Raw genomic sequence first — 16,505 nt, 5'->3', positions numbered from 1 at the left:
GTTGTTTGCTTATTTTGATGAATCTATGGTTAGTAAAATAGTTTATAATCCATAGAAGTTGGAATACAGTAGTTTTAACACCAATATAAATAAAGAATGAGTTCATTACAGTACCTTGAAGTGGTTTTTTGTTTTCTTTCGCTAACGGAGCTCACAAGTTTTCTACTTTAAGTTTTGTGTTGTGAAGTTTTGAAGTTTTGGGTGAATTCTTGTGATGGATTATGGAACAAGGAGTGGCAAGAGCCTAAGCTTGGGGATGCCCATCGCACCCCCAATATAATCCAAGGACACCAAAAAGTCAAAGCTTGGGGATGCCCTGGAAGGCATCCCCTCTTTCGTCCACTTCCATTGGTAATTTACTTGGAGCTATATTTTTATTCACCAACATGATATGTGTTTTGCTTGGAGCGTCTTGTATTATTTGTGTCTTTGTGTGTTAGTGTGCCACAATAATCCTTGTTGTACACACCTTTTGAGAGAGCCATACATGAATTAGAATTTGAAAGAATACTCTATGTGCTTCACTTATATCTTTTGAGCTATGTAGTTTTGCTCTATGTGCTTCACTTATATCTTTTGAGCGTTATAATTTTGCTCTATGTGCTTCACTTAGATTTTTTTAGAGCATGGTGGTGGATTTGTTTTAAAGAAACTATTGATCTCTCATGCTTCACTTAAATTATTTTGAGAGTCTTAATAGCATGGTAATTTGCTTAATAATAACATGCTTGGTATTCAATATTTGTGAAACTTTCTTTTGAGTGTGTTGAATACTAAGAAAAGTTGGATGCTTGATAATTGTTTTGAGATATGGAGGTAGTAATATCAAAGTCATGCTAGTAGAGTAATTGTGAATTTGAGAGGTGCTTGAGTTAAAGTTTGCAAGTCCCGTAGCATGCACGTATGGTAAACATTATGCAACAAATTTGAAACATGAGGTGTTATTTGATTGTCCTCCTTATGAGTGGCGGTCGGGGACGAGCGATGGTCTTTTCCTACCAATCTATCCCCCTAGGAGCATGCACATAATACTTTGGTTTTTGATGGCTTGTAGATTTTTGCAATAAGCATATGAGTTCTTTATGACTAATGTTGAGTCCATGGATTATACGCACTCTCACCCTTCCATCATTGCTAGCCTCTTCAGTACCGTGCATTGCCCTTTCTCACATCGAGAGTTGATGCAAACTTCGCCGGTGCATCCAAACCCCGTGATATGATACGCTCTTTCACACATAAACTTCCTTATATCTTCCTCAAAACAGCCACCATACCTACCTATTATGGCATTTCCATAGCCATTCCGAGATATATTGCCATGCAACTTTCCACCATCCAGTTTATCATGACACATTCATCACTGTCATATTGCTTAGCATGATCATGTAGTTGACATAGTATTTGTGGCAAAGCCACCGTTCATAATTTTTTCATACTTGTCACTCTTGATTCATTGCATATCCCGGTACACCGCCGGAGGCATCCATATAGAGTCATACTTTGTTCTAGTATCGAGTTGTAATCATTGAGTTGTAAATAAATAAAAGTGTGATGATCATCATTCAATAGAGCATCGTCCCAAAAAAATAAAGGCCAAACAAAAGAAAAGTTCCAAAAAAATAATAACTAAAAAGGGGCAATGCTACTATTCCTTTTTTCCACACTTGTGCTTCAAAGTAGCACCATGTTCTTCATATAGAGAGTCTCTTGAGTTATCACTTTCATATACTAGTGGGAATATTCATTATAGAACTTGGCTTGTATATTCCAACAATGGGCCTCCTCAAGTGCCCTAGGTATTGTGAGAAAGCAAGTTGGATGCACACCCACTTAGTTTCTTTTGTTGAGCTTTCATACATTTATAGCTCTAGTGCATCCATTGCATGGCAATCCCTACTCCTTGCATTAACATCAGTCGGTGGGCATCTCCATATCCCATTGATTAGCCTCGTTGATGTGAGACTTTCTCCTTTTTGTCTTCTCCACATAACCCCCATCATTATATTCTATTCCACCCATAGTGCTATATCCATGGCTCACGCTCATGTATTGCGTGAAAGTTTATGAGTTTGAAATTATTAAGGTATGAAACAATTGCTTGGCTTGTCATCGGGGTTGTGCATGATGAGAGCATTCTTGTGTGACGAAAATGGAGCATGACTAAACTATATGATTTTGTAGGGATGAACTTTCTTTGGCCATGTTACTTTAAGAAAACATAATTGCTTTGTTGGTTTGCTTGAAGTATTATTATTCTCTATGTCAATATGAACTTTTTTCTTGAATCTTCCTAATCTGAATATTCATACCACAATTAAGAAGATTTGCATTGAAATTATGCCAAGTAGCACTCCGCATCAAAAATTCTCTTTTTATCATTTACCTACTCGAGGACGAGCAGGAATTAAGCTTGGGGATGCCTGATACGTCTCCAACGTATCTATAATTTTCGATTGCTCCATGCTATATTATCTACTGTTTTGGACTATATTGGGCTTTATTTTCCACTTTTATATTATTTTTTGGGACTAACCTTTTAACCGGAGGCCCAGCCTAGAATTGTTGTTTTTTTGCCTATTTCAGTATTTCGGAGAAACAGAATATCAAACGGAGTCCAAACGGAATAAAACCTTCAGGAACGTGATTTTCTCACCAAACGTGATCCAGGAGACTTGGACCCTACTCCGAGGAGTCAAAGAGGCGGTCACGAGGGTGGGGGGCGTGCCCCCCTGCCCCGTGGGCCCCTCGGTGCTCCACCGACATACTCCTTCCTCCAATATATACCTACGTACCCCCAAACGATCAGAAGAGGAGCCAAAAACCTAATTCCACCGCCGCAACTTTTTGTATCCACGAGATCCCATCTTGGGGCCTGTTCCGGAGCTCCGCCGGAGAGGGCCGTCATCACGGAGGGCTTCTACATCATCATAGCCCCTCCGATGAAGTGTGAGTAGTTTACCTCAGACATTCGGGTCCATAGTTAGTAGCTAGATGGCTTCTTCTCTCTTTTTGGATCTCAATACAAAGTTCTCCCCCTCTCTCGTGGAGATCTATCCGATGTAATATTCTTTTTGCGGTGTGTTTGTTGAGACCGATGAATTGTGGGTTTATGATCAAGTCTATCTATGAATAATATTTGAATATTCTCTGAATTCTTTTATGTATGATTGGTTATCTTTGCAAGTCTCTTCGAATTATCCGTTTGGTTTGGCCAACTAGATTGGTAGTTCTTGCCATGGGAGAAGTGCTTAGCTTTGGGTTCGATCTTGCGGTGTCCTTTCCCAGTGACAGAAGGGGCAACAAGGCAGGTATTGCATCGTTGCCATCGAGGATAACTAGATGGGGTTTATTTCATATTGCATGAATTTATCTCTCTACATCATGTCATCTTGCTTAAAGCGTTACTCTGTTTTTAACTTAATACTCTAGATGCATGCTGGATAGCGGTTGATGAGTGGAGTAATAGTAGTAGATGCAGAATCGTTTCGGTGTACTTGTCATGGACGTGATGCCGATATACATGATCATGCCTAGATATTCTAATAACTATGCTCAATTCTATCAATTGCTCAACAGTAATTTGTGCACCCACCGTAGAATACTTATGCTCTTGAGAGAAGCCACTAGTGAAACCTATGGCCCCCGGGTCTATTCTCATCATATCAATCTCCATCACTTTAATCTTGCTTTGCTTTCTACTTTGCCTTTTACTTTTCACTTTGCATCTCTATACCAAAAATACCAAAACTATTATATCTATCAGATCTCACTCTCGTAAGTGACCGTGAAGGGATTGACAACCCCTAATCGCGTTGGTTGCGAGTAGCTATCGTTTTGTGCAGGTACGAGGGACTTGAGCGTGGCCTCCTACTGGATTGATACCTTGGTTCTCAAAAACTGAGGGAAATACTTACGCTACTCTACTGCATCATCCTTTCCTCTTCGGGGAAATCCAACGCAAGCTCAAGAGGTAGCACCGGCCCATGGAAAGCCTATTAACGGCCTATTCGCATATAGCCCATTTACAGCCTGCTAACCCAAGGCCCGTTACGCCCTATCCGAATTAGGACCAGTAGCGTCATCTGGGCCATCCAATATGATTCCAGCCCGTTTTCACTTCTGGCGCATGTATGGCCCATGACGTCTTTCAGCCCATATGAGGCCCTATGTAACTCTTGTCCTATTAACGGCCCGTGGTGAAACTGGCCTGTAATGAACAGTGTATCACTTTACACCCATTAACGGCCTGTGGTGAAACTGGCCCATAATGAACAATGTATCACTTTATACCCATTAACGACCCGTTATTCCGTTGGGCCGTTTCCAGCCCATGTTATCTTTCGGCCTTCTTAGAGCCCATTTATTCTTGGGCTCATTTCCAGCATTCGCTTACTTACGGCCCGTTACTGTCATTTTCTGCTTGTGGGCCAAATTCAACCCGTGGTTATAGTCGGCCCGTTTGTGGTCCGTTAATACGTTGGGCCGTTTTCATAGCATCATCAAATACGGCCTATAAACGATGGACCGTTACGGTCGGCCCATGAACGGACGATTCCAACTCTAGCCCATGACGGCCATAATGCGGCCTGTTATTGGCCCATGTTTGGCCAATCGATCATACGGCCCGTATAAGGCCCATTGATGATACGGCCCATAGAAGGCCCATTGTTTCTACGGCCCGTAGAAGGCCTACTATTTCTACGGCCCGTAGAAGGCCCACTGTTTCTACGGCCCGTAGGAGGCCCAGTGTCACTACAGTAAATATTAGCCCATGGTTATTGTGGCCTAGTTTTAAAAAATAGGTTATTGCAGCCACTAGTTAACCGCGGAAAAAGAACTGCAATGACTACAAGCAAATAAATAAACAAGACGACAAGGAAATAAATAAGCAAGCAACTAATGCTAGGCTATCACGACTATTACACGTATTACATCCACTGGGCATCAAAGTTCGCCACCAGTGCAAATATAGGGAACAAAGCAGCATATCATATACACTGGCCGTCAAAATTGGCCACCAGTGCAAATAAACGCGGCAGCAAAACAAGAGCATAACTGAAACAACTTCAGAAGAGCTCAAGAAACATTATCCTGGGTATCCACCATGCTGGCAATAGCAAGCCGATTAGCTTTGTCCTGTTTGGCGCTAAAATCCTCCAACGCTTGCTGTTGCACCAGAAAGTATGCATCTGAATGCTCCAGGGACTTCCGCAATCCTTCCACTTTTCTCGCAGCACAGCTGATCGATGTCTTTCAGCTTGTAGTTGAGACTCAAGAAACCGAACTGATTCAGACAGTGAGTTTGAATAGGTTTTGCAAGCGGTAGTGGCCAGTAACTCCAACACTAAACCAAGACAGGATGTGTCACTATCCTGAACCTTATCTGCATTACTTCCTTTATCGTTGCTTAATAAGGCACTCTTCCCCAATATTCTGTCAGCATTCTAAAAGAAGAAACAAGCAGACACATAACAAGTTTAGCATGTACTAGTATATGAAACTCATTTTGGTGAACCAGTTCATTAGTAAGGTGGACAGGATTAAACTACCAAGTCTTCTATTGCCATGTACTAGTACATAATAAAAGCATCAAACAAACATATATCTATGTCCTATGGTAGCAATGGAATCTCAAATTAGAACAATTGCTCTTCAGGTTTAGGCACTTGTTCTACATGAACAGAGTACAGTAAGACACAAGAATATAATACTTAAAAATAGAAAATGAGCTCATAGACCTTACCACATTCTTGGTTCGGGACCAGTACAGAACAAGGCGTTCCCAGTCATCGTCCAGTAAATGTGTCTCAGGAGAACGTAAGGGAATTTGATGAGTTTCTTTGCCGGTGAAGTACGTTTTCTTCAGGTAATTCCGATACTGCTACCAAGCATTCTTGAAGATGGCAGAGGTATTAGCACAGGTTACCTCATCCTGAGTTTCCAAATTGGTCCTTCTCTATAGAGAAAAATGGGAAAATTTGCTGTATTATAACCATCATGGAGGTAGGATGTATGGGACGAAGCAAAGTAATTGCCATGAATAACATTACTTACACGTAACTCCTGGACAAACACCTGCAACTTGCATTTTCCTTCATCTTCATTATAATATTTCCAAGACGGGAAGATACGCACATACGATTTAACAACATCAAATGCGATAGATGCTAAACTATGACTAGCTGGTTGTGCTTCCTCCACAGGAATAGGCGTACTAACTGGTGGAGTTGAGGTTCGCCGTGATAGTACTGGCCCTTTGGGCACTGGAGCTGCCTTACTAACTGCTCTTGTTTGGGAGCTCTGTGGTGGAGATGGTGCTGTGTCAACAGGAACTGGGTTACTATCGGCTGGGGTTGGGGTTAGATTGGGTGAAGCTGGTTCTCTGTCCATCGTAGTAGGGGTACAATCTGCGAGAGTTTGGGTTATGTGTGGTAGGACTGGTTCTTGTGCATGTACAACCGGGGTGCTATCTCCATCAAGAGGTAGCACTGTTTTATTTGAAGACCGTGTTTTTAGTCCGCTAGATACTGGCATCACCCGCTCCAATTCAAATGGATGATAAACAGGAAACATAGTTGAATGTACAGACATTGTATGAGAGACAGATGCAATAGATAGTGTGGAAAAAAGAGGGCATGAAATAGTTGACATGTATATTTTTTTAACTAAAATGAATAGCATGACATAATTTCACATATATGATGTCTATCTAAACTGGATAGCATAGCATAACATAATTCAAAGATATGATGAATAACTAAACATGATCGCTTGACATAATTCACCTACATGTTATCTAAGTAATCAAGATCGCATCATTTAATTCACATATGTGATTTATATGCTAAATAGAGGGCATTTGATATGATGTCTGAACTAAGAACATGGTGTTGAATATTGTGTATATGATGTCTAAACTATGCAATGCAAGACACCGTATGCATGATATGAGCAGTATAACCGTGCCAAGTTAGAGCATACACCTCAGTGGGGGAATAGGACTGGTCATCTGTCTCTGAATCCATCTTCGAGGAGCTTTCGAGACCCAACAAGAGATCTGCTTCGACAGGTAGCACTGTCTGCTCTGAAGGCCTTGTTTTCACTCCATATTTTTCCATCTTCCACCCAAATGGCTGATTCACAGGAAGAGTAGTTTAATGTACAAACATTGTCGACAAATGGAAATGTAATGAAGAAAAGGATGGGCAAGATATCATTCAAATATATGATGCCTGGTTAAACAGGATGGCATTGCACATTTCACATATATTATGGTTGGCTAAAAGACATGAGACTGCATAATTCCCATATATGATATAAAAACTAAACAGGTGGCATTACAGAACATGTCTAAACTAAGCAGATGACATATATGATGTCAAAAGTAGGCACTACAAGGCAACATATGCATGATATGACTAACATCATCATGCCAAGGTAGAGCAAACACCTTGGGGGGTAAATAGGAGTGGTCAGCGGCATCCGAATCTGCCTCAGAACCGATATCTTCCTTTGGATTACAATCTAGAGAGGGGTGGGGAGGGTTTGCCAATGAACCCACCATGGAGCGATGTCTGCATGACATTGTATTGCCGCGCAAAACTCTTCTCTTTTTCCCTACATCTTCAGCATGACTATGTACAATATCTGACATGCATACGAAAAAAATATGGTGAGATTATGTAAGGAGAGCATGCAGAAATTTAGAGTGATGGTAACAACCAGTGGATCGATGTTTTTCCGTTGAACCAAAATAGCCCTAATGGATCGACGTGAATGTATAGTAATAAGTGATGCAACAAGTGTACAACCTCTTTGCCGTAGCCGTGTTGACCTCAGCATCATTGGGTTGGTCGCTGAAGCAGTGGAGGCAGAGGTGGCTGTCGGAGGTGTGGAGGAAGATCTAAGGAATCTATAGACGGCGTCCAGGGCACTGCTCTGTTGTGATGGATCGTTCTGTCGTTGGAGCAGCTCTGGTGAGCCGTAAGACGTCAAGGCTGAAGCAGCACAAGACAGACATCGTCAATCTCAAGTGGGATTCTAATAGCATCTCCAATAGATGATGAAAATGGATGTAAAATTAACATCACCAAAAACCACCTGACTACAACAGATGAGGTAAAAACTGTTGACTCTGAACTTAACTGTCGAAACTGAAATTTACTGTGGAATCTGAATGCTACTGTCGAAACTGAACACAATGGTAGCAGAGGGGCACTTGACATGTAGCTTAGGGAGGGCCTGCAGTTCATCTTCAACCTGCACCCCTCTGAGCTGCCAGCCACCACCGGCCGAACCGCCGGCCCCAGCGCCGCCTCGCCGCCTCGAAACAACTCGCCACCACCGCCCCGGCCAGCCCTCTAGGCCCCCCGCCCCCACCCTGAACCCTAAGATAGATAGTGGGGTACCTCTTCGGTGAGCCCCCGTCCCCGCTGCGGGTGGTTCTTCCATAACTCCGGCGAGCCCCCAACCCCTGAAAATCGACTGACCCAAAAGTCGATTCAGTCGACTGAAGTGTGGCTTAATCGGAGCAGAGCAGCAGCACGAGCAAGGGGGAGAGCAGCAGCAGTAGCTGGGCGAGCGAGCGATCGAGCGAGTGCCGGAGCAGCAGCAGCAGCAGATCCGGCTGGTATGGATGCCGCCGCCGAAGGGGCCTTGCACTGGGTGAGAGCCGCCGTGGAGATGTCGCCCGCGGCGCCGGCTTCAAGGTAGCCGCTCCATGGGGGTGCAGGATGGAGCACCGTCGGCGCCGGGAGGTCGAGTTAAGGAGAAGGTGGGATGCAATGAGTGTACAACCTCTTTGGTGGCGCCGAGTAGGCCTCGGCTTCGTCCGAGGAGTCGGTGAGGATGTTGCGGTTCTGGTGGAGCAGGTTAAGGCGGCGCTGTTGGGATGGAGCAGCCGTGATAGACGAGGCGATCGTCGGAGCAGCTCCTTGGAGGTGGAGGACGGGGCGGCTGAACCGGCGGGACGGCGAGATGGATGAGGGATCCTCATCCGGGGAGGTGGACGAGGGACGTCGAGCTGTTGCGGTGGACGACGTCATCGGGGAAGAGGCTCCGGCTGGGCAGCGGTGACGTGGCGGATGGAGGAGGGTGGGGTTTCGCGGCTGGAGCGGAGAGGTTATGGCGGCCTGGGATTTCGAATGGCGAAAAGGGGGCGACGGGAGGTGGTGAAGCATGACTTAGGAACGCGCTTGTCCAAAATGTAGGGTGTGTTACAAAAGTACCCCCCACCGATTTGAACTAGCGGCCCTTTCGGCTCAGGGTTAGAAGGGGGATTTCGCGTGTTGGGATTTGGCAGCTGGAGGGAGTTTTCACGCGCATCGTAATTTCGGGATGGCAAGGCGCGGGTTGTGAAGGCGCCAGTTTTGGGAGCACGATATCTGAATTTTCAGGATATAACAAGACGCGGGTTGAATTTTAGGGACAAGCCTAACGTGTAGTAATATTGTATTTGTACGTACCAAATCAATTCGCACTTCCCTCAACCAAAAAGAAAACGAAAAAAATAAAACTATTCACACCACACAAAGAGAGAGTCTTGCCCCGTTTTACTATACAAATGCTATTCAAAGCTACTCCCTCCTTCCATCTATATAGGGCCTAATGCGTTTTTCGATGCTAACTTTGACCAAATATTAGAGCAATGATATATGACATGCAACTTACACAAAGCACACCGTTAAATTCGTCTGTGAAAGGTTCTTTCAATGATATAATTTTCACATTGTGCATGTCATGTACTATTAATCTTGTCAATAGTCAAAGGCGGTCTTAAAAATCTCATTACGCCCTATATAGATGGAAGGAGGGAGTATGAACCCATGTTATGTCCGATTAAATTTTTTCGCTTGCTGTATAATGCATGTAACCTACTCATACCAACATTTTAGTGCATTCCAATTGTCTATACTACCACTGCAATTCGAACTAAATTTGAATTCGTTTCTCTATTTCAATAAGAATCTACAATCATGATTGTTGCCAACTTCAACCATCATAGTTTCCTTGCTATCCGCCAGATATAAATCAGACGGCCTATAATGCAGGACGGCAGGCACAACATCATCAACAACTCCGTTTTTTATAAGAGTAGAGATAAAATATATTAAATGCAGTATACCATGTTCATAACCACACCATGTGTATCACCGTTATATATATTCACACATCCGTCGGTTTGAAACACTATGATAAATTCTTCAAGTATCCGAATTCACTTTTTATATTGAAGTATATATGATCTCTATTCGTCTTTTACACCCACACAACCCTCTTATCTTTGTAGCTAGCACTAACTTCTCTTGTGCATACACACGCCCGCATCCCTCTCACCCTCCCTTAGCATTCTCTAGCTCCATCGCGCAAATTCGTCTTTTCACTTTAGGTCGTTCACCCACGGTGTGTGTAGCCCCCCCAGCTCCTTCTTTATGGCACACATTGATCGACATGCCTCTCTAGCCAGGTGTGCCCAGCACAAACACAAGCTTCCCCTCTTCTCTTGTCACCGTCCATGCCTCACTCCCACCACTCTTTTCATCGTTCTCGTACTCGCACACTCCTCCCCCTCGATATAGTATGCCTCTCGTACCACCTCCTACATGCATCCCTCTCTCTCTCTCTATCCTTCTCCTCGTGCCTCATTTGCTTCTAACACACACATGCATGTATACCGATCGATCTCCCAACATATACCTAGATCGACTTTAACTACCCCCCATCGATCGACGTACCTCACAAGTTATGTCTCTCCTTTCTCTTACAAAGGGCGATTGATCTTCCTATGTAGTTGCGTCTGCTTACCATAGCAACATCGTCCCCCCTCATCATTCGTGCATGCCTCCTGATCCGTCTCTCACATGCACGTGCACAGACAACAAGTAGCCATCTCCTCTCTTATTGATATTGCGGGCGTGCCCTCCGTTTGTCTAGCAAGACTATCCCACCATTTGTTAGAAGCAACTCCACTACCACCCCCTCCAACACTCTAGCTCTGTCTCTCTCCCAACCTTATTCATCTCCTGCACATATGCATGGATGCCGATCGATCTCCCTTAATACATGAGGCAGATCGATCCCCTTAATACATGAGGTAGGCCTCTCTCCTCCTCCACACATATACCAGCCATTGCACCTCTATAGTTAATTGGGCCTCCCTCTCCCCCCACCACACACCGATAGTCGAGCGCTGCAGGTATGTATCCATGCCACAGAGACAAGTTGCACATGTCCCATCTCATGTTCGAGTAGGCCAACCACTCTATATGCACACACACACATCATCCCTCTCTTCGATTCTATGGACACCTCAAGCCGATGATACCTCCACTCTCTCTCGTGGATCGCCCCCTCATATATATGTATATCCAGGACTCTATTTCACACAACTTGCATATGTTTACATTTTTCTTGGATTGAACCCACCACAAACAACCTCAAAACCGCACACACCTATCTTTAGGCTTGTATCTCTACACACAACCCACATAGGTGGTGACGTATACAAAGAAGAGAATAGGTGCACCGCACGTACTCGCACGTCGTGCCACCAACCACGCGGGTACACGGTGGAGCTCATTTCTTTACGAAATGGCAGCCACGTCTAATTTGAACTCGGTAGCGTTGTTTACCTAGGAGGTCGTGTACCACGCGTGCACGAAACAAAGTGTACTTGAGAAACAAAGTTCGACTTGACGCGTTGCCGCGTTATTTTTAAATAAAGTTATAGCGCTCAATGGCACGTACACAGAATATAAAACGATTTTTATGGAGGAAAAGGTAGTCCGCTCTTTAGAGTATCTCACACAAGGCTCTGGTGGCCCCTCTCTCTCACCGTTGGTCACTGATCCGGCCGCACCCCGTCCGCCGGGGGAAAGGGAGTGCGGTGGCCTCTCGCTCTCTCATCGTTGGTCACTGATCCGGCCGCATCCCGTCCGCCAGGGGAAAGGGAGTGCGGTGGCCTCTCTCTCTCACCGTTGGTCACTGATCCGGCCGCATCCCGTCCGCTAGGGGAAAGGGAGGAAGTGCATCATTTCTCCGTTCGATGGCGCCGAGGCAGCACGTCCCGATCTGCGGTACACGCCGTTCTCTCTGACCAAGCTCCGGCGCGGCAGGGCCTACGCCACCTGCTCGTAGATAACGCCCGCCGCCGCTCACCTAGTTACATCCGGACGACCTCCAGGTATCCCCTCCGGCCTTGCTCCACTGCCCGTTTTCCCACGTCGCTACATGTGGATCTTCCATAGTTCTTTGCCCAAAACGTATCTCGTCCGACATACTTTCCATATTGCATTCTCGTCCTCACACTGTTTTAGACAAACACGACCGTGTTGTTATCTTCCCTTAGGACAAGGAATATGCTTCTTTTTTGTCGTCGCATGTGTCATCAACTGTTATTGGCCAGTAATTGTTTCCTTTCTACCTCTTTTTTGCAAACAGGGCTATCCATTTCACGTCGTGCTATTGCGACCTTTTGGTGAACTGCACAAATCACTTTTTTTTAAGAGTGTTTTGTGCAGTTGTACTAAAATGTCACACGGGCAACGTCTCTACATTTCAGTGTGACTTCACAAAGGGAGATTGGTTTTGCTCTATCCTCCTCATCCAACTCCGAGCCTAATCTTCTCCACCTAGTTAGTCTTAAGAGAGACTGCAAAGGTGACCGGCTTCTATTTGTGTGTTTATTGTTTCATCAGCAGTCCTCTATTATTGTAATAACACTTGATATCTTTGGAATAGGGATGCTCAGCTCTATTTTAGTGGAACTGCACAAAATGGTCGGAATGTTGCATGCTCCAGACATCTACTTTTTTCCCAACATGCCTTGTTGATTTAGACAGAGCTGGGGGGGACGTTGCTGCCAATGAAAGCATGGATCAATTTTAATTTAACACCTTCTCACAACTCTGTCTTCAGTTGTGATGTAATTATTAGCTCTGATCTGCTAATAATTGACATGCATTAGCAAGGAAGTTAGTTTTTTATTGTTTCCGAAAGAGCATTGATGGCAAGACATGCGAAACAAAAGCTGAAAGCTCACACCATTGTACAATTTCATGTCGCTGGAAAATTATTTGTATAGTACATCAATTATGTAAACAAATGATGGAAGCTTGATAGCATTGCCAGAAGCCTCTTCATCATCCGGGTCCATGTGCCATGCACGAAATTATACTCCTTCATTCCTAAATATTTGTCTTTTTACAAATTTCAAACGGGCATATTTTAGAGTGTAGATTCACTCATTTTGCTTCGTATGTGTACTCCCTCCGTTCCTAAATATTCTATTCGTCTTAATAGAGATTTCAACAAGTGACTACATACGGAGCAAAATGAGTGAATCTACACTCTAAAATATGTCTATATACATCCGTATGTGCCAGTCCATTTGAAATCTCTAAAAAGACAAATATTTGAGTAGTCACTCGTTGAAATCTCTAGAAAGACAAAACTCCGGAGTATATTTAAGAACCGAGGGGGTAGTGCACAATCGCATGGGAGACTCAGCCCGGTCATTACGCCGCATTAATAGTGAGTAATGAGCAGTAAAATCATAAGCCCCACCTTTCCCACTGTAAGTTGCTCTAAAGAAGCAACCATTAATACTCTCTTCTTTGAATCTGCTCATACTACTCCATCCGTCACTGTTTATACAGTGCGCTTCAGAAAAAAGAAAAAAAATCCGTGGGACCAAGGCGACTAGCGATTGGCCTGAAAAATAGCATTGGTAGTTATAGCACGACGTCTATTACTAGAGGGAATAATGCATACACACATGCATGCAGTGCTTCCACCCCGGGTACACACATGCATGCACTCCGTAGTAGTACAGTACATGGAGAGAAAATTGTGGACTTGATTGCGGTTACCACGCCCTAAATAATTGAGCATTAAACCAAACGCGTCTAAAGTCTCTCTGGTGGTGGAAATGCATTGAGAGAAATGCATCATAATGAAGTGCGCCCTGTAAACTGTGATGGAGGGTGGAGTAGTATGAAGGTGCAAAACCAGGTACGCATACTACTGCGCTTGGCTCTTCGCCCCTTCGTGAAGTCGAACAATGATGGTACTCCGCATGTTGGGTACTACAGTGTAGGACTTTGCCTCTGAAAATCTGACACCTAATGGAATGAGGCATGTCCACCGAGGGTAGGTTGCATTAGTCAAAAGGCGTAAGCGAGCTTCACCTTGTCCTGCAAGCTTCTCCTCGTTCTGCGAGTTGACGGGACACACCAAAAAGTAGTGCTAGTCCATACTCCCTCCTTTCCGGTTAATATGGCTTAATCTTTTTTGCGGGTAAATGAGAGAGCTTTATTCATATATAAGCATTCTTAGGACGATCAGCGAAGACACTGGTCACTAGGAAGCGAGGTACCCCGCAAAAAAGAAGTAGGAAGCGAGGTGTTTCATCAAGCTAGCTCTCCGCCACATTCAAAGTGCAGCAAGCACGGTTCGCACGAAGATGAGCCGCAAGGTTTGCTGACCTGTTTACATGCTGAATAACAAAAAAATAGGAAATATTACTGAGCGCTACTATTTGTATCAGGATATGAGCCAGAATTAAGCGAGAATTGTGGCGAGTGTTCCACGCAATCAACTTCCATTATCACATGCGAGAACCCTCGAAGAGAACCAAATGTGTTGAAGATTTCTTTATCACATTTTAAAATTATAATAGGAGTGCAGATGCTCCTCCATCTGGTTCCTAGTACTAGTATAGTACGTACCTTTATGGACTATAGTAGTAGTACTAGTAAACTTTGCGCTTGGCTGTTCGAGAAGTCGAACAATAATAGCACTAGTAGTATAGTGTATGCTTCTGGCAATCTGACACCGAATTAACTGTTGCACGTCCACCGCCTGAGCGAGGGAGAGCTTGCATTAGTCAAAAGTTTCTCCTTGTCCTGCGAGCCACCGCGCGCAAGCTTCTCCCGTCCTGCAACCTTCTCCTTGTTCGGCAAGTTGACGGGACACAACAAAGTAATGCTAGTCCATGCTGCCTCCACTCCGGTTAATATGGCTTAATTTCAAACGAGATGAATACACTGTATGTCACTGTATATTTGTAAAAATACGGTCAGTGGACTTCATAATACGCTCATTGCGCTCAATATATATATTTTCCGGTGTTCATACGGTCACTGGCTCACCCTGACTGAGTATGTGTGTGCATGCACGTGTAGGTTGAGCACTTGAGCATGACCGTGTGTGTTCCGTCATCTGCTCGGACATGCATGCATTAGGGCGTCGCGCGTGTTTTTGCGTCCATGTGTACATGTGACTGTTGCATACACGTAGGGGGAGTACGTGTAGGGGCCACTAAGGAGCAGTCGAATCACATAGTAAGTTAGTCGGAAGAAGCAACCATCATTTCACTCTTAAATGACACGTACGCAATATAAAATGGTTGATATGGAGAGAAAAAGAAAACCACTATATATACACTAGCAGGAGCCTAAGCTACAAGCCTGCTTGCTTAGGTTGCTCTCTTCACAAGCATGGAACGACGAGCCTGATCCTGCAGCTGGGGGAAGGGAACGATGTTCTGCGTAGACGCGGTCGACATCGGCGAGGGAGAAAACCCACAGTCGGTGCGTCCCAATCGGGGGTCACCGCGGTGCCGCGTCCCAACCGCCCTTCTAGCTACAACCCGACGTCCCAGGTAGTCCATCTTCCTTTTGGAGCCGGCTTGCTCCACTGCCGTAGCTCCATCTCCATGTCGATCTTTCTCTACTTCTATCGGCTTCTATTTGTGATGAGTTTATGTCTCATGAACTAGTGCCAGTACTATTATTCTAGTCACACTTCTTCAATATCTTTGCCATCAGGGATGCTCAGGTCGATTTTAGTGGAACTACACAAAAGCATCGTATGATCCGAGGGTGCCAGCCGTCTTTCCTTCCCGACATGGAAAGTGCTATGGAACAAGAGGTACCAGAAGGTGGAGAACCAAAGAGTGCTGCTTCTATTGTTGCTGACATTCTCACTAAAGAATCTCCCTCTAGCACATTCCTTCGACAGGTTCTAGCTGGCCAGGAAATTAAATCATGTTTAGGGTTTAGGGTTTAAGTCGTAGTGACCCCATCAGTAGTTTTTCTATTGTACACGCTATCACAACTTTTTTCTTTAGTTGTGAAGTAAATATTGGCTATGATCTGTGAATCATTGAGATGCATCAGCATGCGTGTTAGTTTTCCTTTGTATTTGATGGAATGTTGTAACAGGGCAACCTTGGAATAGGAATGAAAATGGAGTGGAAAAGTTTCCGTTTTTCCGGAGAAAAAATGGAAACAGAGAGAAACCAATGTTTCGTTTCGTTGGATAGCGCCATCAAGCAAAACCAACGTTTAACTCACCTCTGTCATGTTCGTGTCTCACCCTCCTCCACGGCTCGACCCCACACGGTCGCTCGGCATGCCACTCACCGCAAACCGAGTAGTATACCATAACTTTCCCGCCTGCTTGTCGATGGATCGCGCCATGGAGTACTAGCACTACTGGAAGAG

This window comes from Triticum urartu, chromosome 3, assembly GCF_003073215.2.
Source record: "Triticum urartu cultivar G1812 chromosome 3, Tu2.1, whole genome shotgun sequence".
In the NCBI taxonomy this organism is placed as follows: Eukaryota; Viridiplantae; Streptophyta; class Magnoliopsida; order Poales; family Poaceae; genus Triticum; species Triticum urartu.
The sequence above is the reverse complement of the archived record's forward strand: the minus strand, read 5'-3'. Positions refer to the sequence as shown.